This window comes from Salvelinus alpinus, chromosome 8 (assembly GCF_045679555.1).
Source record: "Salvelinus alpinus chromosome 8, SLU_Salpinus.1, whole genome shotgun sequence".
Taxonomy (NCBI): domain Eukaryota; kingdom Metazoa; phylum Chordata; class Actinopteri; order Salmoniformes; family Salmonidae; genus Salvelinus; species Salvelinus alpinus.
In genome coordinates, this window is record NC_092093.1 from 36,033,986 (window position 1) to 36,058,857 (window position 24,872).

Sequence of the window (24,872 nt, forward strand, 5' to 3'; positions counted from 1 at the left end):
GCAGTTTTTTTAGAGGAAAACTGCTGATACACAACCAACTTTCTAAATTGCACCTTGTGTATTCTACTATTCTAACTCTCAACAGTAAGTTGAGACCCCGACTGGGTTCCTCATTTGTTATTTTATAAGAAAAAAAAAGAAAATGACAGAGATCCGGACCTCTGTCCTCATATGTAGCTACTACCCTGACCGGCATACACCAGAGCATACAGTGCATTCGGAAAGTATTCAGACCCATTCCCCTTTTCCACATTTTGTTACACTACAGCCTTATTCTAAAATTGATTAAATAAAAAACATCCTCAGCAATCTACACACAATACCCCATAATGACAAAGCGAAAACAGGTCTTTAGACATTTTAGCAAATGTATTACAAATTAAAAACAGACATACCATATTTACATAAGTATTCAGACCCTTTTCCTATGAGACTCGAAATTGAGCTCAGGTGCATCCTGTTGCCATTGATCATCCTTGAGATGTTTCTACAACTTGATTGGAGTCCACCTGTGGTAAATTCAATTGATTGGACATGATTTGGAAAGGCACATACCTCTCTATATAAGGTCCCACAGTTGACAGTGCATGTCAGAGCAAATACCAAGCCATGAGGTGGAAGGAATTGTCCGAGACAGATTGTGTCGAGGCACAGATCTGGGGAAGGGTACCAATACATTTCTGCAGCATTGAATGTTGCTAAGAACACAGTGGCTTCCGTCAGTCTTAAATGGAAGAAGTTTGGAACCACCAAGACTCTTCCAAACTGAGCAATCGGGGGAGAAGGGCCTTGGTCAGGGAGGTGACCAAGAACCCAATGGTCACTCTGACAGAGCTCCAGAGTTCCTCTGTGGAGATGAGAGAACCTTCCAGAAGGACAACCATCTCTGCAACACTCCACCAATCAGCTATTTATGGTAGAGTGGCCAGACGGAAGCCACTCCTCAGTAAAAGGCACATGACAGCCTGCTTGGAGTTTGACAAAAGCCCCCGAAATTACTCTCAGACCAGGAGAAAAAATATTCTCTGGTCTGATGAAACCAAGATTGAACTCTTTGGCCTGAATGCCAAGCATCACATCTGGAGGAAACCTGGCACCATCACTACGGTGAAGCATGGTGGTGGCAGCATCATGCTGTGGGGATGTTTTTCAGCGGCAGGTATTGGGAGACAAATCAGGATTGAGGGAAAGATGAACGGAGCAAAGTAGAGAGAGATCCTTGATGAAAACCTGCTCCAGAGCGCTCAGGACCTCAGACTGGGGTGAAGGTTCACCTTCCAACAGTACAATAACCCTAAACACACAGCCAAAACAACACAGGAATGGCTTTGGGACAAGTCTTTGAATGTCCTTGAGTGGCCCAGCCAGAGCCGGGACTTGAACCTGATGAAATATCTCTGGAGAGACCTGAAAATAGCTAAGCAGCGACGCTCCCCATCCAACCTGACAGAGCTTGAGTGTCTCTGCAGAGAAGAATAGGAGAAACTCCCCAAATACAGGTCTGCCAAGCTTGTAGCGTCATACCCAAGAAGACTCAAGGCTGTAATCGCTGCCAAAGGTGCTTCAACAAAGTACTGAGCAAAGTGTCTGAATACTTATGTAAATGTGATATCAGTTGTACTAAAAACCTGTTTTTGCTTTGTCATTATGGGGTATTTTGTGTAGATTGATGATGGGAAAAAACGATTTAATTCATTTTAGAATAAGGCTGTAACGTAACAAAATGTGGAAAAAGTCAAGGGGTCTGAATACTTTCCGAATGCACTGTACATCTGTACTGTGTTAAAAGTTTCCCAGCACACGAGAATAAAACAGAACTCATCACTAGAACATTGGACATTAGCATAAACACTAGCACTTTTTGCAGGGAAGATTCAGGGGGAAATAATTCCTTTATAACTGCACTACTTGTATACTGAACAAAATATTAACGCAACATGTAAAGGGTTGGTCCCATGTTTCATGAGCTGAAATAAAAGATCTCAGAAATGTTCCATATGCACAAAAAGCTTATTTCTATAATTTTGTGCACACATTTGTTTACATCCCTTTTAGTGGGCATTTTTCCTTTGCCATAATAATCCATGCACCTGTCAGGTGTGGCATATCAAGAAGCCGATTAAACAGCATGGTCATTACATAGGTGCACCTTGTGCTGGGGACAATAAAGGGCCACTCTAAACTGTGCAGTTTTGTCACACAACACAATGCCACAGATGTCTCAAGTTTTGAGGGAGCGTGCATTGGCATGCTGACTGCAGGAATGTCCACCAGAGCTGTTGTCAGAGAATTTAATGTTAATTTCTTTACCATAAGCCACCTCCAATGTCGTTTTAGGCAGTACGTCTAACCGGCCTCACAACCGCAGATCACGTGTAACCACGCCAGCCTACGAGTTCCACATCCGGCTTCTTCACCTGCGGGATCATCTGAGACCAGTCACCCGGACAGCTGATGAAACTGAGGAGTATTTCTGGCTGCCCAGTCGTGAAATCCATAGATTAGGGACTAATTCATTCATTTTAATTGACTGATTTCCTTATATGAACTGTAACTCAGTAAAATCTTCGAAATTCTTGCATGTTGTATTTATATTTCTGTCCAGTATACTTACATAACTCAATTACTATGCTTTTAATGCCACTTCTCTCTCCGCTGAAACAGTCTCGGCCCGCCAAATATCCGGACACCCTGGAAACAAGAGGTTTTTAAGTATGATTCAATTTGTCATTCAGACACCATTATGTAAACAAATGGGCCACGCTGGTGTGTTGCACATTGAGTGAACAACCTTGTGATTACTGTAGCTTTCACCTTGAACCCAAATGACCATAACAAAAGCAACAAGCTTGCCTGGCCTGCTAGCTACAGCCAATCTCCCAGACAATAGGAAGAGTCTGTTGGCTTGGAGCCCCGAGTCTCAGAGAGGAATTCAATACAGACATAAAAATCCCCCCACCTTTCTCTTCATATTATGTATTGATTCTCTCTGGCTTTGAGCCTGTCTGTAATTTATTCCATGCAGACTGATGCAACGGGACTATACTCAATCACAAGAATATTATAACATACATTTGGAAAGGGGGGCTCCATAACAATCAATAAGAATCATACGCTGGTCTCTCTCCACTCCAGCCTTATGGAGTAGGAGCAGAAGGATGGAGATAGGAGGAAGGCAGCCAATGTTGTGATTATAGAATACTCTGACCCTGAAGGCCACGGGGTAAAAAGGTCAAATCCCTTGGGGGGGAGGGGGGGGGGGGGGTTGTTGTTGGTCTGCCCTCAAGGAATGCACAGTACTTCAATCACTTAAAATAGTCATATATGATAAGGGCACGTATAAGGCCACTGAACTGTGTCCTCCCTCTGGTATCAGTGGATCCATGGAGAATATTCCTCCTGTAAGATCCTCACACCCTGCCAGTAACAGAGCTTATACACTGTTAGGAACGGGAATGTGTTTGCCAAGCGGCGCAGAACAAATATTCATTTAACTTATGCAAATAGGCACAAGAGTAGATTCATTTTAATAATTAAAAAAGCGACAGCTCTGCATGCAACAGATTGCTGGGCTTGTGAACTCGCCGCGTCTTACACCTCCCTAATTATGAACCACAGTCTTGTGTTTTGATGAGGTAGAACAGAACCTGTGAAGCATGCACAGCAATACAGGATACGCCGTAGATCACAACGCTCGCCCATAGAGATGATAACAATCTTCACACCGCTCACTGGAGCAGCGTTGATTTCTGCTGTGAACAATTTACATCTCCTCCCCTTTCATCTTCCCGCTCTCCACTTCCACACTATCTCCCTATACAATACCATTACATGTAATTGAATGTAGAGCACAAAAACATGTGCACAGGCAGCGGGCTTTACGCTGAGGTAATAAACACGGCAATCCGTTCACCTCCTTATCTCTTCCCCCGTGCGCCTCCATATCCCTTCCCCCCTCCTCATCTTAGAGGTAGTGGAGGTGGTATTCCTCAGAGCAGGTCCCCATCAGTAGGTTTTACTGTCTCCTCCAAGAGGCGAGCGGTAGAGAGGGGTTATCTGCAGGGCCAGTGGAGAGGTAATACAGGAGGACAGGAGATAAGAGTCTCTGTCTGTCTGTAGGGGGTGAGGCTGTGGAGCTTTCAACCCTGTTGCTACATTTGCGAACAGGACTCTTCTTCATCCCAATCATACACAAACACTCTAAAACGTTTATATGTTAGTCATTTAGCAGACGCTCTTACTCAGAGCGACTTAAGTGCATACATTGTCATACTGGTCCTCCGTGGGAGTCGAACCATGCTCTACCAACTGAGCCACACGACACCCGCACACAAAGAGATGCTGTTTATGAGTGAGTTCATGTTTATGTGCTTACTCAGTACTGTCAACACTTCGTACTCAACACTTCTTCCTATTTCCACTCAGCACTACAAGAAGCACTGCAGCAGTAATGAATGAGTAGGAAAGTGTATCTATAGGCTTGCGTTGTTGTTATTATTAGTGGCTTGTGTCTTTTTTAATATTGAGGAACATTTCACTTTCTCTGTTCATAGGACTAACAACAGGAACTTGTGCATGAGGCAGAAATAATGTGGTGTGACTCGAGTTTCGCCATCATCTGGAAGACAGTGTCCCTTAGTGGTAAGGGAGAGCGGAGGGACCCTCTCCGCTGAGACTAACTATCAGACGCAGGCACCAATTATTTAAATGCATGCTCAGTTAAGCTGTGCTTCACAAGTAATACAACAACAGATATATTACCAGTGTGATCATATAGCCTACCTCAAATGATTAAATATATATTTAAATGGCCCTAACAACAATGCATTGGCAGGGCAATTCAAGCTAAGCCAATATATGGTGATAATGTATTGGGCCTATAGCTTACTGGACAAACCTAATTTCTACAGTACTGTTTATAATTGGTTAATGTTGCATAGGCTTATGGTTTTTAAGTCATATAAAAAATAAAAAATCTGAGAGGTAGATTTTGGCTTGCATTTTGACTCAAAGTGATCTTGACCGGTGTGGCGTAAACAATCAGAGCTGCAGTAGGCCTAAATGGATATAGACCATTGCCATATATGGATCCTTGCCATTTACTTTCAACTGGACTGTGTTTAAAGCATGAACGGTCGTTAGTAGATGCACTTGTTTTGAGAACAAAGCGAGAGCTGCATGTAGCCACGGGTGCACATTTTGTTCATATCTTTTGCTAGATATTGAGTTATTAGCCCAGTTATAGATCATTTTAGTCAGAAATGGGGGAGTGGTTGCTTCCTACAAGAGCACAAAATGAGTGCATTTCTAGCCATCTTTGAAAAGCAAGTCAGGTAAAGACTGCATTTTCTTTTGGTCTTAAAGGGGCAGTGTTGTATTTTGAGACAGGCTTGAATAAGCTAAATAGCCAATAGGCAGAGGGTAGCATAATTTGTCTGATTCTCTGTCATAACAGCCAATGTTAAAACTGTAACTTAAAATCGGTACAGCCTCAGTGTTCACAGTAAACACGCACTGGAAGTTGCACAGAATTTTCACAACATTTTTCACAACAACAAATCTCAGCAGACCTGAGATTTGCTCAGGGCAGAAAAACATTTGAGGGAGCATTGCACCTGACCGCACTGGTGTCCAGCGTAATGCCATTGCTGCACTGTTGATGAGAGCGTGCTGAGAGATGACTCTAGCTCAACGGGCAGCAGCCCTCTTCCTGCTAATGCCTGGGAAACAAAATGCTTACTTATGTAGACTCCCATTCAGGATCGTTACTATCAGCAGCATTACCAAGATTAATTTGACAAATACATTTGCTTTGGTAGCACAGCCAGCCCCTTTCTCACCACTAATACTTGGGATCGAGTGTTTAATGGCCTCCAGTATTAGATCTGCTGATCAGACATTTGCATTATAAAGCAACTCTGTCAATGGTGCAAATGAGAAAAGCTCCATTTGGTTTTATCGTTCTCATCCATCTCCCTGCTCAGCTGAGAGAGCACCATCACCGCACCAACAGCAGAAATCCTCTTTGCAGGACTGTCTCTAAACATTCCCTGCTGGTCTCTTAGTGGTGTTTGCTTATTTGTTTGAATACCTTTTGTGGGACCCCAGCAGTCAAATGATTAATGATAACAAATGGCCTTAGCATCCACTCCGGTCTTATCCATCCTTTACAACTGCTAACGAGTTTTACACTAGCTCTAATACGGGCTGTTGTTTTAAATCAGGGTAGGGAAAGGGAAGGAGGAGGGCAATTCCACAGTAACAGAGTGATGACACTCAGATTGGCATACTTTATAAAGTGAACAAACAAAAACCAATGATTGCAAAGTTAAACAAACCATTCAACTCTATGCACAAGGACAACTGAAAATGTTACCAAAAAACACATTTACTTGAAGAACAGTGCAAATGCAAAAGTTTGGTAACAGAATGGCGGCACAAACAGTCAGAACTGTTAAAAGTAGTCCTTGTGCATAGAGTTGTATGGATTCACTTTGCGTTGGTTTTTGTTTGACATACATTTTAAAGTGAAAAATCGGAGTCCCAGCATCACTCTGTTACTGTGGAATTGCCTGAGCCCAAAATGCTAATTTGCTCATTTAGAACATGATCTGGCGTTAGGCCGAGATAGAGACGAAGAAAGGTTGGGTGAGAAACTGCAGTGTCACCACGTGAGTCCACTTTTAGCCCTCCTGCATCAAGTTAATGTATTTATGTGCTGATCCAGCCGGGGGAAATGTCCTTGAGTGCCGGACTCTAATTATTAATGGGTGAGAAGTTCCACACTTTATCCCAGCCAGAGCTGCTTAGAGGCACACGCTGGGGATGTGTCCCAATTGGCTGCCTATTTCCTATTTATAAGTAGTCCACTGTATAGGGAATAGGGTGCCATTTGGGATGCAACCTGGGCCTGGGCCTTGATCACCCTGTGCCAGAGCAGGGTCCAAGGACCTCTCCACAGCAACATAAGTCATAAATCAACTCCGCTTTGAGGTCATTAATATGGCCATACAATAGGGCTGGGAATTGCTAGGGACCTCACCATACGATATTATCATGATACTTACTGTAGGTGCCGATAAGATATGTATTGCATTCTTACAATTCTATATTGCGATTCGATAATGCGATTTTTATCGGGATGATGTTCCAAACACATTGCTCACGTTATGTCTGCTGCAGAGAGGAGAGAGCCATGAGAAAATGTGCTTTGATCAGTCATGGAAATAAGTGCTGAAAACATGTTGGCTCAATATTTTCAAATACCAGAGTTTTGGCGCAGGTACAGCCAACTAGCCTAGCAGACACTACTTCCAAAAAGAATAGCTACCTCCAAAAATAATATTGCGATATGTAACTAGGGCTGTGGCGGTCATAACATTTTGTCAACCAGTTATTGACGTGCAAAAGACTGCTGGTCTCGCGGTAATTTACTGCTAATTAACATAAACACGTTTAGCATCTCCAAGCCTCCACTCATACAAGCTGCCGATGCACGCCTTTGGAACATCTACATTTAAAAAGTCTAATAAATCATTAGATTTATTAGAAGAAAATATATTTCAGAAGAAGAGAATATGAGTATGTTATCTGGCTAGGCTCCACGCCATAGGCTGCATGCTTTTTCATTTAGCTGACAAGAAATACTTATAAGTTCCATGCCATTCTTTTATAGTAAGAAGAATATAATTGATCTTAGCTGAATAAAATAGAAAGTATATTTTTCCCATTCCGGAGCAAGTGTGCATTTCAAGTGGCTATATTGAGCACAACAATGGTCATTTGAAACAGGTCCTATCCGCTAGATTCAGAGTTAATTGGCAACATTAGTTATGAATGATACAAACCTTAGAATGTCTTAGAAATTAAAACATGTATGGGCTGCATGATGTGATAATCACCTATTGATGATTTGAGAAGGTTTTGCACTTTGTTCCTTACCTCAGACTGCACAGCTGTTCTCTCATCAAGTGATCATATTTTCACCCATCAGACTATTCTCAATTTAATCTGGTCTTTACTAATATGTAAAATTAGTATTTTTTTGGAATGGCACATTATCAAATGGGCAGGGGGAAAAAGACATGTCATCCATATGACTAGCGAATGGAGGCCAAGCGCTCTCCCGCTGGTCTGTATCTCAAGGATGCGGAGTAGGCTACTTCGGTTTAATAGCAGAGCTCTGCTTAACATGAGCAGCTGAGAAATAAATATAAAAACATTTATTTCACTCCAATACCTCTATCTGCGCGATAGGTGATATTCCGCTCAAATTCTGTATGCCATGCGCTCTCCAACCCTGTTCCTGAAGCTACCCCGTGTTTAATTTGGGAAACCAAGTTAAATCTGTTGGGCAACATCGATAGTAACATGTTTTCTCAACGAGAGATATTTCACTAAACTGTTGAAAGCCCCTCTGCGCGCTCGTGAAAGGAATAAAGTAGAGAGAGAAGGTGGAAACGCATGGTGCTGTCACGTTCCTGACCTGTTTTCCTTTGTTTTGTATTCATTTTAGTTGGTCAGGGCGTGAGTTGGGTGGGTTTGTCTATGTTTGTATTTCTATGTTGGGAGTTTGTGTTCGGCCTGGTATGATTCTCAATCAGAGACAGCTGTCAATCGTTGTCCCTGATTGAGAGTCATACTTAGGCAGCCTGGGTTTCACCTGTGTTTTGTGGGTGTTTGTTTCCTGTGTCAGTGTTTGGACCACACAGGACTGTTTAAGGTTAGTCACGTTTGTTATTTTGTAGGTTTAAGTGTTTTCTTGTTGTTTCATTAAATCATGAACACTTACCTCTCCGCATCTTGGTCTGATCCATGCTCCTCCTCGTCTGAGGAGGAGAACGACATTGACAGCCTTAACAGGTGCTGAGATATTCTGTATAGCTAAAGGTAATGTGTCACCCAATTAATTATGACAATAGAAAACACGCCCTATTACTAGGCTATTATAAATTCACTATAATTGTAGGCTAACTGTAAGCCGCCCTGCACAATCAATGAACCAACAGTATCGCCTAGGGCTCTACATTATCTCCCAGACTCATGGATAGAACGTCTGGAGCATAGCATAGGGTAACCTCTCCATCCAGTATGAATAACAATACAGTCCACACTCAAAGGCAATTACTCAAAATGTGTTTAATTTTGGAGTATAGGCTAGACCAATTATGTACCAAAGACCTCTTAAATCTGTTTTGTGTTAGGCTTTTCTGCCATGCATAATATGTAATATGTGGTAGGAGGAGATTAGCATGACTCAAAGGTGACGTGGAATTTTACTGCAGTAATGACTCATGACTGCCGGTGTGATTTTTTAAAACTTTTTCAAACAACCTTTATTTAACTAGACAAGTCAGTTAAGAACAAATTCTTATTTACAATGACAGCCTACACCGGCCAAACCCTGACGATGCTGGGCCAATTGTGCACTGCCCTATGGGATTCCCAATCACAGCCGGTTGTGATACAGCCTGGATTCAACGACTCTAGCACTGAGATGCAGTGCCTTAGCCCGCTGCGCCACAGGGGAGCCCATTTTTCCCCCATCATTACCGTACATTTATGTAGCATACCACATTGTAACAACAATCTACACGTATGGACACATACAGCTAGGAAATGTGATAATTCTGCTAATTGTATTTATGCATTGATAATCAATATTTTAATATACACTGAGTATACAAAACATGTTCTTTCCATGACAGACTGACCAGGTGAAAGCTATGATCCCTTATTGATATCACTTGTTAAATCCCCTCAATCAGTGTAGATGAAGGGGAGGAGACGGGTTAAAGAAGGATTTTTAAGCCTCGAGAACATTGAGACATGGATTGTGTATGGGCAAGACAAATGGGCAAGGCAAAATATTTAAGCGCCTTTGAACGGGATATGGTAGTATCCCTTGTCAAGAACTGCTGTGTTTCTCACGCTCAACAGTTTCCTGTACGTATCAAGAATGGTCCACCACCCAAAGGACATTCAGCCAACTTGACACAACTGTGGGAAGCATTGGAGTCAACATGGGCCAGCATACCTGTGGAATGCTTTCGATGCCTTGTAGAGTCCATGCCCCCAAAAATTGAGGCTGTTCTGAGGGCAAAAGGTGGCGCAACTCAACATTAGGAAGGTGTTCCTAATGATTTGTACACTCAGTGTATCATCAATACGTTAACTTGGATTGATCATTTATTGTGCTATAAACATTAAAGTAAAAATACGTTTTTAGGCCAGAGATTCTTCAGATACCATTACCAAGCCATGACATAGTTTGCTCTCGGATTTGAATATTCAGAATAAGTATTACATCAATGAGTTGGCAATGCAGCTCACTCTTGCAAGACACTCACACCAGAAACTAATGATGCCTTAAGCCAATAGATCATAACGCGCCAGGGAAAGCGCTAGAATAAATTGCAATAACCTTTCAAAAACTAGCAGCTTTTAAAATTATTAATTTCTACTCCACATAATTGGATAGGACACCCAGGTGACCGGTCAATATTTTTTTACGGGATTGCCCTGTCAGGAGTGAAGATTGTCTTTGGAGGCAGAGTGATCGTTTAGTGTGAAGTGACAGTGAATCTTGGAAATGGGTCTCCTTAGAACATTATTTGCCATAAATTACTGTGCGGAACTCTGCTCAAGGTCAGCTGTAAAACTGACAGCCTTCAGACAGCAGCACGGACACAGTGCAGCAGCTGGCCAAAGCTTCATCTCATCAGCCTCCCAGTTTATCAGCTGTTGCTAGTGCCACACGCTTACTGACCAGCAAAAAGAGTAGCTCTTAGTAGCTACATAGTATCATACCGATGCCTATAAACTGGGGCAGTAAAACACAGGGCAGTTCTTTATGTGGCCAGCGTACAGACCCATAAGGACAGCCAATTACTTGCTGTGAATCATAAAGACTTAAGTGGCTTTGAACTTTAGCTTGGGTTGGTCTACCTCCAGTGGCATGCTGTACTTCATGAGAGATATTCATGGGAACAGGAAATACTTTACCAGTTTTATTTTACTGGGTATATAATAAACTATAAACTTGGTAGTAGTAAACCCCAATCGGGGCTGTATCTTCAATGGCATCACAGCACTAGTCAATGGGGTTAAATCCACTGACATACCTTAAATCCATTGTGATAGATACCGTAGATAGGACATCGGAAACCAAAGACAGTACAACCGAGGGTTCTGTCTCCGAGGGGACTGTTGTATAGCACGTGGCAGTCCATCTGATGTGGGTGATGTGTTCTCAGAGCAGGACAGGTGACATGCCATAGCATTGATCATTTCCACATGGCGTAGAGTCAATCAAATCACACGACAGCTGCAGCCTTGTCACTGGTACTGTCACAACGACAGAGGCAGGGCCGTGAGAGCTGCCATGCCACACTTTGAAAGTCTGACTACCATGTTCACTGTGTAAACCCCCAGACTGACTAACTCTCTCTCTTTCCTCTACCATTCTCCACTTGTTCTTCAGTTGGCTGGCAGCAACACATCTGTGATAGCAGCACTCACACCCGGCAGTCTGTCTAGCAAAGATAGCCTCACTCCGAGAAACCCATAATCATTCCATTTTCATCCTTTTATTTCTGCTGCATCAGGCTTTGTGAGTGATTTATGCTAATGATCTGAGCTCAAGGAATTTCTCTGACATAGAAGTGGCCAATCAAAGTCAAATTATGCAAATGCTATTCTGCCTTCCGTGTTTGTTTGTCGATTATGTTAAAGTATTCGGTTTTCTGGTAAAACTAAAAGCAGGTATGTGTTTTAAGAAATAAAATAAAAAACATCTAAATGTCAGCACTCAAGGCAGAGCTTATGCAGTTGAAATGGCAAACACGGGAGAGTTTGAATCAATAAATGTGTGAGATGTGGCTGATAAAATTGTCAGGCCAAGTCCTCAGTGTCTACGTGTTAATTACTCCTAGATAGAGCTGATCTGGGAGATCTCCCACGCATTGTGTGATTCAGTCAGTAATCTGTGTCAGTGCACAAAATACATTCATTACGGAAACTGCTATGGATCAACCAGCACTGTGAATCTCACTGCATAGCTGCTCCTATATTGCTGTATATGTCTTGTGTAGACATTTTGGGCTATTGGTAAATACATTCCCTATTTACAGCAAAGAGCCAAGCCATCAGTAGTCAGCAGCACTGTGGCTCCCATATCATCCACATGTTACGCACCACTTGAAGTCACAACCCAACGGCATAAAATCAGATGTTTAGCCACAATGGGGATGGTGCAGCCTCAGAGAAGATACAAGAATGAGGGCACACAGGAAGCTTGACAGTAAGTGAGTAGCAGCATCTCTTTTTCTTCTTCTTTCCCACGGCAGATGAGAAAGCTTTTAAAACGCTAGCTGCAAGTGTTCATTAGAGATAAGGGAGTTTTCACTGACCACGTAATTACCCAGCTCACAGTGACAGGCAGACTGCATGTGCCAGTCACCACCCTGACAGTAGAGGAAAGGAGGCTGGGAGGGAGACTCCGTGTGTCCCCCAAACTACTTTCCACCGGGACCCATACAGCTCTGGTCAAAAGTAGAGGACTATATAAGGAGTAGGGTGCCATTTCCACCAGGTCGTTGAAGATTGATGTCCTGACGACGTCGGGAAAAGCCTTCAAAACAGGCCACTAGGGGCAACAGTGAGCGCTATTACAATCAAGTAGGCTAGGGTGCTGTGGACAGGGGTGATGGATGGATGTAACCCCATGACTCCGGATCAGAAGGTTGTGTGTTCCATCCCAGTTGTGAACCCTGTTTTTTTTAACCTGTCCCAAAGCTTAACCCTTAACCATTCGTAATGACTGGCTAAACTTAACCCTTAACCATTCGAAATGACTGGCTAAACTTAATCCTTTTTTAAATTTAACGAGGCAAGTCAGTTAAGAACAAATTCTTAACCATTTGGAATGACTGGCTAAACATAACCCTTAACTTTGGTTCCTTTTTGGTTTGCTCTTCTAGTCTATAGAAAGCGGCAACATAAAGTGCTATTTAATGAAGTTAAAGCTAGCCTAACCACAGATCATCTAGTGCATCAAATTGCTAAATCTTCTCTCCGTCCCGTGGCAAAATGTGTAGAATTGCAGGAAATAAACTCTAAAATTGCTGCTGGGGTTTACTCATAGCACCTCACCTCTATGACCCAGTTGAAGTGACAGTCTGTCAGATGTTCTCTGTCACAGCTTCTGTTCCCTGCAGTTCAGCGAGAGACCAGTGGCAGAACTCTAAATGCGGTTGGTTGAGGGAGAGGTTAGGGCCCCCAAAAAGGCTAGGGCTCTGACTGCATGTGTGGGTATGGATGTGGGTACGCAGACCTCATGATGAGTTAAGGTTTTTGTGGCCCAACAAAGTTGCCCATTCCAGATCTAGTCAAACAACAGTTTGATTTGTTTGATCTTAGCTGGCTACATAGCCGTCTTTGTATCCAAGATAATTGTGTAGTCTAGAGTAATTGTCGAGGTTACCTAGCCAGTTAGAGGTTACCTAGCCAGCTACACTTTCAAACAAAGTCAACAACGCAGCCACTGCTAGCTAGCCTATTTCACCAGCCAGCAGTACTATATCATTTTAGTCAATAAGATTTTTTGCAACGTAAGCTTAACTTTCTGAACATTCGAGACGTGTAGTCCACTTGTCATTCCAATCTCCTTTGCATTAGCGTAGCCTCTTCTGTAGCCTGTCAACTATGTGTCTGTCTATCCCTGTTCTCTCCTCTCTGCACAGACCATACAAACGCTTCACACCGCGTGGCCGCTGCTACTCTAACCTGGTGGTCCCAGCGCGCACGACCCACGTGGAGTTCCAGGTCTCAGGCAGCCTCTGGAACTGCCGATCTGCGGCCAACAAGGCAGAGTTCATCTCAGCCTATGCTTCCCTCCAGTCCCTCGACTTCTTGGCACTGACGGAAACATGGATTACCACTGATAACACTGCTACTCCTATTGCTCTCTCCTCGTCTGCCCACGTGTTCTCGCACACCCCGAGAGCTTCTGGTCAGCGGGGTGGTGGCACTGGGATCCTCATCTCTCCCAAGTGGACATTCTCTCTTTCTCCCCTGACCCATCTGTCTATCGCCTCCTTTGAATTCCATGCTGTCACAGTTACCAGCCCTTTCAAGCTTAACATCCTTATCATTTATCGCCCTCCAGGTTCCCTTGGAGAGTTCATCAATGAGCTTGACGCCCTGATAAGTTCCTTTCCTGAGGATGGCTCACCTCTCACAGTTCTGGGTGACTTTAACCTCCCCACGTCTACCTTTGACTCATTCCTCTCTGCCTCCTTCTTTCCACTCCTCTCCTCTTTTGACCTCACCCTCTCACCTTCCCCCCCTACTCACAAGGCAGGCAATACGCTTGACCTCATCTTTACTAGATGCTGTTCTTCCACTAATCTCATTGCAACTCCCCTCCAAGTCTCCGACCACTACCTTGTATCCTTTTCCCTCTCGCTCTCATCCAACACTTCCCACACTGCCCCTACTCGGATGGTATCGCGCCGTCCCAACCTTCGCTCTCTCTCCCCCGCTACTCTCTCCTCTTCCATCCTATCATCTCTTCCCTCTGCTCAAACCTTCTCCAACCTATCTCCTGATTCTGCCTCCTCAACCCTCCTCTCCTCCCTTTCTGCATCCTTTGACTCTCTATGTCCCCTATCCTCCAGGCCGGCTCGGTCCTCCCCTCCTGCTCCGTGGCTCGACGACTCATTGCGAGCTCACAGAACAGGGCTCCGGGCAGCCGAGCGGAAATGGAGGAAAACTCGCCTCCCTGCGGACCTGGCATCCTTTCACTCCCTCCTCTCTACATTCTCCTCTTCTGTCTCTGCTGCTAAAGCCAATTTCTACCACTCTAAATTCCAAGCATCTGCCTCTAACCCTAGGAAGCTCTTTGCCACCTTCTCCTCCCTCCTGAATCCTCCTCCCCCTCCTCCCCCCTCCTCCCTCTCTGCTGATGACTTCGTCAACCATTTTGAAAAGAAGGTCGACGACATCCGATCCTCGTTTGCTAAGTCAAACGACACCGCTGGTTCTGCTCACACTGCCCTACCCTGTGCTTTGACCTCTTTCTCCCCTCTCTCTCCAGATGAAATCTCGCGTCTTGTGACGGCCGGCCGCCCAACAACCTGCCCGCTTGACCCTATCCCCTCCTCTCTTCTCCAGACCATTTCCGGAGACCTTCTCCCTTACCTCACCTCGCTCATCAACTCATCCTTGACCGCTGGCTATGTCCCTTCCGTCTTCAAGAGAGCGAGAGTTGCACCCCTTCTGAAAAAACCTACACTCGATCCCTCCGATGTCAACAACTACAGACCAGTATCCCTTCTTTCTTTTCTCTCCAAAACTCTTGAACGTGCCGTCCTTGGCCAGCTCTCCTGCTATCTCTCTCAGAATGACCTTCTTGATCCAAATCAGTCAGGTTTCAAGACTAGTCATTCAACTGAGACTGCTCTTCTCTGTGTCACGGAGGCGCTCCGCACTGCTAAAGCTAACTCTCTCTCCTCTGCTCTCATCCTTCTAGACCTATCGGCTGCCTTTGATACTGTGAACCATCAGATCCTCCTCTCCACCCTCTCCGAGCTGGGCATCTCCGGCGCGGCCCACGCTTGGATTGCGTCCTACCTGACAGGTCGCTCCTACCAGGTGGCGTGGCGAGAATCTGTCTCCGCACCACGTGCTCTCACCACTGGTGTCCCCCAGGGCTCTGTTCTAGGCCCTCTCCTATTCTCGCTATACACCAAGTCACTTGGCTCTGTCATATCCTCACATGGTCTCTCCTATCATTGCTATGCAGACGACACACAATTAATCTTCTCCTTTCCCCCCTCTGATAACCAGGTGGTGAATCGCATCTCTGCATGTCTGGCAGACATATCAGTGTGGATGACGGATCACCACCTCAAGCTGAACCTCGGCAAGACGGAGCTGCTCTTCCTCCCGGGGAAGGACTGCCCGTTCCATGATCTCGCCATCACGGTTGACAACTCCATTGTGTCCTCCTCCCAGAGTGCTAAGAACCTTGGCGTGATCCTGGACAACACCCTGTCGTTCTCAACTAACATGAAGGCGGTGACCCGTTCCTGTAGGTTCATGCTCTACAACATTCGCAGAGTACGACCCTGCCTCACGCAGGAAGCGGCGCAGGTCCTAATCCAGGCACTTGTCATCTCCCGTCTGGATTACTGCAACTCGCTGTTGGCTGGGCTCCCTGCCTGTGCCATTAAACCCCTACAACTCATCCAGAACGCCGCAGCCCGTCTGGTGTTCAACTTTCCCAAGTTCTCTCACGTCACCCCGCTCCTCCGCTCTCTCCACTGGCTTCCAGTTGAAGCTCGCATCCGCTACAAGACCATGGTGCTTGCCTACGGAGCTGTGAGGGGAACGGCACCTCCGTACCTTCAGGCTCTGATCAGGCCCTACACCCAAACAAGGGCACTGCGTTCATCCACCTCTGGCCTGCTCGCCTCCCTACCTCTGAGGAAGTACAGTTCCCGCTCAGCCCAGTCAAAACTGTTCGCTGCTCTGGCACCCCAATGGTGGAACAAACTCCCTCACGACGCCAGGTCAGCGGAGTCAATCACCACCTTCCGGAGACACCTGAAACCCCACCTCTTTAAGGAATACCTAGGATAGGATAAAGTAATCCTTCTAACCCCCCCCCCCCCTTAAAAGAGTTAGATGCACTATTGTAAAGTGGTTGTTCCACTGGATATCATAAGGTGAATGCACCAATTTGTAAGTCGCTCTGGATAAGAGCGTCTGCTAAATGACTTAAATGTAAAATGTAAATCTAGTGCACCAGAGTCACTGGCATGTCACAAGCCCACATTTATTTCCCTGTAAGTAACATCACTTTTCTAAAACACTTCATGAAGCACCCTAAACATCAGTATTTTGCATATTTATTTCCCAGACACAAAGACTCTGATATACAGTACTGTCTGTATTTTCCCATGGTCTTTTGCCTGTTTGAGTGATACAAACCCAGCTCTATACATCCAGACAGTATTTTCCACGTTTTGAACTACATTCCACACAGTATCTGTCATCCTACCTGATTTCCCTGACGAGATCCAATTAGCTTGTTTTCTCTCCTCTTTGATCACTTGAGCTGAGATGTAGCAACATGATGTCATTCTCAATTGATGAGATTATCTTATTTGTCTCTGAGTGCAAAGAAAACGGCAGAAAAGCTTCTGGGTTGTCATTGTATAACTAGACCCATGATAATTCCACATATCCATCTGATCACAGATTTAACATCTAACTTTGTTTTACAGTGAGTCACTCTGAACGGGAGATCTATGCCTGCCAACTCTCTTTAAACATATTCTGTTTTTCTATGAACACCAGACAAGCTTAATGAGCAGAGGAAGCAGACTGGTGAATGTGTTGGAGGAGGAGGAGGGAGCTGGTCTAGACATTGCCACAGGCAAAGTAACAAGCAAGTGCTAAACTTGGCTTCAATGGCTCTGAGCCCAACAAGTAAACAGGTTCAGGAAAAGAACATCTGTCTGTCAGACCTCAGTGCAGAGGGCAGAGGGCGAGAGAGAGAGAGAGAGCCTCCTCTTAAGTAAAGCTATAGTCTCACACCTCCAGATGACATCCCGGGGCCAGCTCTGGCTGCAATGTGCTCCAAGAGCAAGTAACATCCATAAAGCTGACAACCCCCCTACAGGAGAGACTGGAGGGGATAGAAGGGGCAGAGGAGGGGAGCCATTCCTAAAATAAGAAGGCCCTCTTAATGGAAGCCTCCTGTTATGAGGTGGCAGGGAAGGGGAGCCACACTGCACTTCTTCTTCTGGCAGGCTGTTGGCCCATTTGGCATGGCCGCCACTCACTGTTGAGGCGGTGATAACTGTAGGTTGCTTAAATCATCAACTGGGAGGCCCTGCAAATGGACATCTACAGGCCAAAGGATGAATGGCGATGGGTGGCCATAACCAAGCCTGATTGACACAGCAAACGCAGCTCTGCAATAACATGGACAATCTGCCTCAAGATGCAGCAAGCAAACTGCACATAAGAAGTCATTCCCACTTACGTGATGATCAAGCTCACCGAATTATCGTTTCGATTACACAGGGTTGAGTCAGTGACTCAGGTGTTGCGAGTAAAACAAACACGACTGTTTTCAAGGAGGGACCCCGTCGAGAGTTCGTTTCTAGATCGTTCAGCTGGAAAGAGTTTTGTCAAATCAGTGGGATGAGAAGAGTGGAACTTTTCACCCAAAAAGTCCCCAATGAAGTGTTTTGACGGTGAGCTTAATAAACCGTGAAGGAGTCATTAATAAGTCATGCTCTGCTGTGTTGACAAATAATGAAGGGTGCATCAGCTGGGGCCACGGAGTACATCAAATCACACACTCAGTCAAACGTAAGGTCAGAGCCAAGGCAACAGCTATTCCCATGAAGTAGCTAGGCCTTTTTGTGCATGCTGTGTGCTCTGATGCGTCACTAGCTAAGGAACCCAGCACGGCAGAAAATGAAAGCTCAGGTGGGTTAGAAGTGCTAGAAGTGTGGACAGCTCCGTTTCAGTTGTTATTGTGTTGTCTGGAAGGTGAACGTCATCTCTGAGGCAGGGCGCCACACAGTATCCAATCAAAGCTCAACAGAAGGATCTAGCTCTTCAGATATCACAGGAGAGGTTGTTGATGGGAACAAGTGACATCAAAAGGAAAACTTGTTTTTCGGTGAGATGGGATACACGAGACGTCGACTTCAATGTGGAGGTCTCTGAGATATATGGATTGTTATTGTACAGTGCAACATCCTTTGTAATAAGAGCCTGACAGCTGCTCCCTCCCAAGTCCCAATGCCAAGCTATGAACCTTGAATATTGAGTGGAGTTGGCTTCATAAAACATGGCTGCTTTTATAAAAAATTTAATAGGATTCTGCGGTTTTTACGGCGGCTCATCTAACCATGGTCACTGCTGCCATTGGTTTATTTACAGCGAGGTATAAAAATGCATTCCAATGATAACAGAGCTCATATAAACTTTGCCTCATAACCCGACTGTTGATAGTCATCCATTTGCTTTTGAGTTGCAGATACTGTACAACAATATCACGTCTACTTTGCATGGCTTTATCATGTCTAGACAGAGCTGTATAACGCATGTCTCATATTAATGTGTTTATTTACAACTTTCTCTCCTTGCATTGGGCGCACAGTGCAGAACTGCCTGACAGGATATATTATAAATACAATACGTACATGTAGAGTTTTACCTTGGCCATGGCTTCCTGGCCACGGCTCTCTGGAAATGCGTTTGACCTCCCACAGCGTGGCCCGCATCAATCTTCCCGATGCATGACACTTCCCTCCTCACTGACCACGCTCGCAGCAGCCGGCCATTATATTCATGGCTTGTTATCAATAATCTCCTGTTCCGTGAAATTGTGTTAAAAGGACGCTACCGATCCCAAAAATCACGGAGCAGCAAATCCATTTTGACACAGAGGCACGTCTCTGGTGGATTTAATTCTGCTGAACAAATAGTATGATGCAGCACGTTTTTTTGTTGTTGATACAAACGGCAGTCCTTCGAAAATAACTCAATCTATTTGCGCAGGTGAGTAGCACTGCGAATGAACAACTTGGGAGCTGCTCGGGGAAATATTTGGCGTAACACCTGATATCCGAAATAGAAAAAGGACATAGATCTCAATATCAATACAGGACATAATTGAGTAACTGATAGCTCTGTTCCCCTCATACATAAACTGACTTATTTGGACAAAAAGCAAATAAGTATCTCCACTAGTAGAAATGTTTTTAGTTGAGTCTGATTTCTGGAGTGATTGCTTTCCCTGCTCATCTCCTTGGGCTGAATCAGCACCATGGACAGCAGCCCTAAAGACTTCTTCACTCAGCCATAGATCCTGGAGGATACTGCAGCCTGCCCTACACAGTCCATGAGGGAGGTCTGTTCATCCATCCCTCCATCCATGCCACTGACTGAACTAGCAATGGTCTAATACTGTAATGTAAATACATGTATTCAATAGTATTTAAGGCTATGCCCTTTTAATAATTATTATATGGCTGCCGATGAAACCGATACATATTGCTTGAAGAGGATATAATGAATGTATGTAGACGATGCAGCAAAGTTGAAAACCCCCGATAGGTAGCCTAAAGGGTGAGCTGCAAGAGTTAATGATGTCACAGGTGGGCTCATTATGTGGAGCGTGAAGGTGTGAGCACCGTAAGGCAGGATCAGTCGAGTGGGAAATGATCATACCTCTGGGACTGTGTGTTTGCACGGGCCACATATTCACCATCATGGATCACAAGCTGAATATATGTCTCTAATCTTTAGAGAAGAGCTTTACCTGCCTCTGGACAAATAGCCAGAGGATATATCAATATGTCTACTCGCTGTTACCGAAATTACTCAACAGTTCAGATTTGCATTTAAAAATCATTCAAAAGTCTCTGATCTCTCCAATGGAAAGGGACAGATAATTCACTGTCCAACCCAGTAAGAGGCATCAAGGTATATCAGAAACCCAGACGTTATGCTATGTAGTGACAGATTACACTCCCTCCCATTACAACTGGTATTACACGGTAACTGAGAGCGCGTAGGTCCCAGAAATTCAATCCCCAGAGTTACCAGTGGATTAGCTTTCCTATCAGTACAGTCATACGACAGCTGAGTAAGGGGATTGAGACTGCTTACAGGGGAACTAGTATATCTACATGTCCTGCTGCATATATATGCACGCATACAGTGGGAGCACATTAATATCAATGTAAAAGTATAGCGTTACTCCAGAGACCGATGTGCCAGGTCAGTGGTGTATGCAGGACATGGCTGTAGGTCAGGACACTCATCTATTTACTAGATCTACTGATCCCGGCAGTAGCTGGAGCTCCAGAATGGATGGCCTCGCTTGCTGCAACACCCCCCCCCCCCCGGACCGCCCTCCTCATCTCCAATGTGCTCGCGACGCAGAGGCTGCACCTAATCATGGAAGATGCTCGGCTGACCGCTGCTCAACGGGAGTGGGTGTCGGAGACGGAGAGCACCTATGATCTGTCGATGCATTTGTTGACCCTGGGGTCATCAGCTCCGGTGCTCAACGCAAACTGTTATTCTTACAGGCCTTTCTTTCTGCTGCCCCCCCTCCCCCAACCCCAAAACACAGAGAGAAACATGGCAGAATGAATAAGAGACATCTAAGTGCATGCATTGTGTTAAGACGAACAATATGTGTAAGTTGTGGAGCAATTGTTATGCTTGAATGTGGACTTTTCTGTCCTATAAAGTTACAGTGCTGTGTTCGGTGTTACATTCATGTGTTTTGGCGCTTTAGCATTCGGTCAGATTTCTGCTTATGACGGGAAATAATAATTAGCACTGTAGATTTAAAAGAAAACCCAGCAAATGTGATGATATATCATTTTTGGGAATAAAAACACAATAGTATGCTGCTGAAAGGGCAAACGGGTTGGCTCATGCAGTGAAGTAAACAGAGAAAGCAGGAACTCAGCAGAACAGCTTTGAAGACTGAAAACACCAGTCCCTCTGTTTCCTTCAACACTTATAATTGAGCCCTGTGAGATTTTACACATCTCAGGAAAAAGCCATTTGAGAGAGAGAGACCCGGTACAACCATTCAGTGGCACCCAGGAGAGGACTACCGTCGTTTTGAGTTCCTCTAAAATACTCACGGAAACGTGCTTACAATGTGTAAACGTATAAATGTCAAAACTAAAATGACGGGAAACTCTGAGATGTTTGCATAACACCCTAGGCAACGGTAAGAAGAAGCTGTTCTATGCAGCTCCGAGAGGATAAAAAAAGATTTAGGTTACATCCCTGAGGATGTACTGTACCGTGACTTGTACCAAGCCCAACTCCCACCTCATTCTATCCTAAAAAAAAGTTATGATGCATTGTGTGTGCATCTGAGAGAGCAGAGGTGTACAAGAGGTGCACTGGAACAGTTTCAGCTGTTTTGCACTGTAATATTCCGGAATTGAACACTGCCATTGAGAGTGCTTGTTTCCACTTTATTAGATGAAGAGAATAACCACGAGACGACCTTGCACATTAATACTTGAGCGCGTGCTCCAAAACGTAGAGAAAAGGGGAGCATTTGTAATTGTGCGATCTGACAGTGAAAGACATTAAGTGAGTCTGTTCTTGTCTAGCGAGGGCCCTGCACGTTCTGACATCAGTCTACATCCAGGCCTGGAGAGGGTTCAGACACAAATTGGCCGAGTGAGAAACAAGAGTTTGAGCAAAAGTAACAAGAGTTTTTGCCTTCAGAATGACTTTTCAAAAAGCCAACATAGCGTCAGAGTATTTTAAGTCAAGGTCCCTGAAAGTTCTGCTCAAGGGTTATGATCTTTTGTTAGTAATAGTGTTTTCTGCAGCGTTTCTTTTTCGGGCTTTGAAGAGATTATGCCTGAGACACTAGACATTACCTTTTTTTTTCTTCTGTCACGCAGAACTCTAAACATCACTAAAATCTAGGATCCTGGTTTTATCCATTTTAAACCACGACTCTCCCAAAGGCATTGTTCTAACATATCTGATCTAAGAGCACCTCATTCACCTGCCGGGCTTCAGACAGGCCCGCAGTCTATTGCATTAGTCTGTTGTATATCATATTCAAATACATGCAATAGATTCAATAGTGTATTCGAAAACAGCTTCCTCAACAGTATAATTCTCTTATACTGGTGGCACGGTAGCACTGGAGTCAGGTCCATCAAACCAAAGCCAATGCCGATGTTCTGACTGAGTGTTTTAGGGCTGTGACGTGGATGCTAGCTCTGACTGTCACCATGTGCCCTGCCCCGTGGGCTAATTTATGACTAAAGGAATGCTGTAGCACCCTCGCTCTGCTACATGAGACCAATAGAATATTCATGGGGATTTTGCTCTTTTGACAGCAGAAACTTTCCAGTTTCACAGCCTTCATGGCTTCTGATACAATTCTTATTAATGCCCCTCGGGCTGCTACAGGATGAACTGAATGCTCAATCAGACAAGACTGTCCTGAGAATCTAATACACTTATGAGGAGAGAAGCCTGCGCTCTCAGAGAGTCAGAGAGCAAACTGGCTATCAAATGAATCAATTTCAGAGGCGCTAGCTGAAGAATATTCCCAAATCATGTCGACTAGGTCCTTGTGTTCGTGATGCTGCCTGCAAACAAAATCAATCCCACTTACGATAGTTGATCCACTTAAACACCGCAGATCAAACATGAAGATGTTGTCATGGTTTAAAGGACGGCTGTTCCCATGCAATTAGAAAAACATATTCGGAGGAAGCAGCCCTGGGTCAACAGATGATGCATTTCTCAGAAACATAATTTAAGTGGGTAGCAGGGTGTTCCAACTCTATTCCTGTGAGAAGTTAGATTACCCTAGAGACATTCAAACGTGGCAATTTCGATCTAAAATCACCCTTGGTTGACTCTGGTCCTGTGAATTATTAGATGAAAGTAACCCAGCCTCCAGCTTGACCCAACAAATCTAGACGTTGTGGCCAGCCTACTGAACAGAATATCCCATCGCCTTCATCGTCTTATTCCTCCATACAGCAAGTCATTAGAATTCAACATAGAACTGTAACACTCTTTACATTTACATAAAAAACATGTAGCCAAAAGACGCTAACTAACTAACTCCTTCACCATCTTTTCACTGTGTCTCTAGTGATGATAAGCTCATAACAGCAGCACTTTGCCTTTACACAACTGTGTCCCACACCGCCTTGTTACATTCAATTATTCAGGTAAATATAACCCTTCGTCTGACCGGAGGCCCTGGGCATTACATATACCCCTGTGACTGCACATTCCCTACACAACCTAAAGTCAACTGAGCAAATGCCACGCTGTATACATGTTTAAAGTACGTACTCCTCTCATTAAATCCCGTAAATGATTATCCCGTCGGTTTCACACCCGTATTTTATTTCACTAGTTTCACCAAAGCATTAGTCTATTTTAGTGAGAGAAACCGATCATTTAAAAAAAAAAGAACTATAAACTTACACCGCCTTAGATCTGCTCTGCTGCATAATTTATTCTCTTCTGGTATCAAATGTGAAGGCTATCTGGGTAATTTTGTGTTGCCTGCTGCTCTTCTTTTCTAAGTGCCTCTGTTTAGACCTTAATTACAAGAGCCCATCTCTATAAGAAAGGGGAGTAATTGAATACAGTGTGGGTCATAACATTTAATAGTATGACTCATCATTAACACTTTGGCAACAGGGATCGATACAACGTAAGTGAAAAGAATACTTGAAAACAAGGCTCCACCAGCAACTAAGTGCTCCATCAGATAACTGCCGCCTATAACTCACAGTGGAGAGAGACTGGAGAGAGACTGGGGAGAGACTGGAGAGAGACTGGGGAGAGACTGGGGAGAGACTGGAGAGAGACTGGGGAGAGACTGGGGAAGGACTGGGGAGAGACTGGAGAGAGACTGGGGAGAGACTGGAGAGAGACTGGAGAGAGACTGGAGAGAGACTGGAGAGAGACTTGGGAGAGACTTGGGAGAGACTGGAGAGATACTGGGGAGAGACTGGGGAGAGACTGGGGAGAGACTGGAGAGAGACTGGGGAGAGACTGGAGAGAGACTGGGGAGAGACTGGAGAGAGACTTGGGAGAGACTGGGGAGAGACTGGAGAGAGACTGGGGAGAGACTGGAGAGAGACTGGGGAGAGACTGGAGAGAGACTGGAGAGAGACTGGAGAGAGACTGGAGAGAGACTGGAGAGAGACTGGGGAGAGACTGGAGAGAGACTGGAGAGAGACTGGGGAGAGACTGTGGAGAGACTGGGGAGAGTCTGGAGAGAGACTGGAGAGAGACTTGAGAAAGACTGGGGA

At 44.7% G+C, this 24,872-nt stretch overlaps 1 protein-coding gene across 3 annotated transcripts in view; it reads right to left on the reverse strand.

Annotated features, from left to right (window-relative positions):
- The window catches only part of LOC139583057 (heparan sulfate glucosamine 3-O-sulfotransferase 5), a 71,636-nt gene that overhangs the window by 36,173 nt on the left and 10,591 nt on the right, over positions 1-24,872 (reverse strand). Inside the window, exons 2-3 of one of the 3 annotated variants that reach the window (XM_071413766.1) lie at positions 2,615-2,691; positions 2,311-2,477 (exon numbers count right to left, since the gene is read on the reverse strand). The exons of 1 other annotated variant lie outside the window; for it this stretch is intronic. The gene's annotated coding sequence lies outside the window, so the exon portion shown is untranslated. The remainder of the gene's footprint in view (positions 1-2,310; positions 2,478-2,614; positions 2,692-24,872) is intronic. One more of the 3 variants, XM_071413767.1, reaches the window with a different exon arrangement.